This window comes from Rhincodon typus, chromosome 33, assembly GCF_021869965.1.
Source record: "Rhincodon typus isolate 14 chromosome 33, sRhiTyp1.1, whole genome shotgun sequence".
Classification (NCBI taxonomy): Eukaryota; Metazoa; Chordata; class Chondrichthyes; order Orectolobiformes; family Rhincodontidae; genus Rhincodon; species Rhincodon typus.
In genome coordinates this window covers 35612894-35614625 of record NC_063364.1, presented here as the reverse complement: position 1 = coordinate 35614625, position 1732 = coordinate 35612894, and positions in this window count along the sequence as shown.

The following is a 1732-nucleotide window of genomic DNA, read 5'->3' as shown; positions in this document are numbered from 1 at the left end:
CAGATCCAGGACATCTCTGCAAGTGTTCCTTAGGGCTATGTCCCATGCACAACCGTCTGCTTCAGCTCCATTAATGCTTCCCACAAACAATAAGGTCAGAAGTGCGGATGTTCACCAATGACTGCGCAATGTTCAGCAGCATTCACGACTCCTCAGATACTGAAGCACACCCTGTTCAAATGCAGCAAGATGTGAACAATATCCAGGCTTGGGCTGACAAGTAACATTCGTGCTGCACAAGTACCAGACAATGACCATCACCAATGAAAGAATCTAATCTAGTTGTCATTTTACCATCACTAAATCCCCCAATATCACCATTTTGAGGTTACCATTGACAGAAATGGACTAAGTACATAAATACAGGGCTATGAGAGAAGGCTAGGAATCCTGCAGTGAGTAATTCACCTCCTGACTCCCCAAACCCTGTCCATCTTTGACAAGGTACACGTTAGGAGTGTGATGGAATACTCACCATCCAGCTGGATAAATGCAGCTCCAAAAACACTCCAGAAGCTTGACACCATCCAGGACAAAGCAGCCTCCTAGATATGCAGCATATCCACTCCCTCCATCACCGACACTCAGTAGCAGCAGTACTATCTACAAGATGCGCTGCAGAAATTCACCAAAGATCTTTAAACAGCACCTTCCAAACCCATGAGCAGTTCCAACTAGAGGGACAAGGGCAGTAGATACATAGGGACACCAGCTCCAGGACTCTATCATCTTTCATCACAAATGTTCTTGTTCTCTGATCAATGTACCCTCCCCCTTCAGAATGTCTAGCAGCTACTCAGTGACATTCTTGACTTTCACACTAGGCAGGTAACATACCATCCAGATGTCATGTTTATTGCTGCAGAAACTACTATCTGTTCCCCCTGCAATCAAATCCCTGATCACTTTTACTCGCGCAGTCTTTTGCACCACTCCCTGCCCCCATAGAGCTGAACCACTCCTGGTCCCATGGACTTGGTTCTCACTGAATTGACCAAAAACACCATTTCCCATAATAATATCCAAAATGGATAATCTGTTAAAGAGAGAGAGACATGGCCCCAGGCAACTGCTGCACAAACTGCCTGGCATTTTTACTCTGTCTATCTGTCATTTTACTTATTCCTTCTTGCCTGTGCACCCATTATCTGTGGTGTGACCACTTCACTGCACATGTCATCCACCAAAATCACAGCCTTGCAGACACAGCATGACTCCAGGTGCAAAACATGGATTTTGAACTGATATAGCTGAATACATTGCATGGGAAGAACATTCCATGTGGCTGAGCTGTCCTCCCGACTTGGCTTTAAATGACTCCCAATATGTTTACTTCCTCTAGCTTAATGAATATTCAGTGGATACTAAAGACCTTACCGTAGTTCTTCTACATTTGATTCTGCTGAAACTAAAGACCAAGGCCAACTGTTCAGCAAACAGTCATCTCATGAATTTCCTATGATGTTACCCTTAGATTTATTTTCAATCTTAGCCCAGTTGCTGCCTGGGGTCTGATTTTGCTTCTGCTGGTCCTCTCCTTAACGTCAGTTAAGTGAAAACCCTGACCTTGTGTGGATTTCTAGCCCCTGACTGCTCAGGTCACACTAGGCCCCGATCCTGCTCAACTGATCTTTTCCCTTACTGTTGTCGATAGCCTTCTGATAGTAGCACTGGATGGCTTCCTGCTGTTCAAGCTGCAAGACCTGCTGTGGTCCAAAAGTCATCTTTCTTA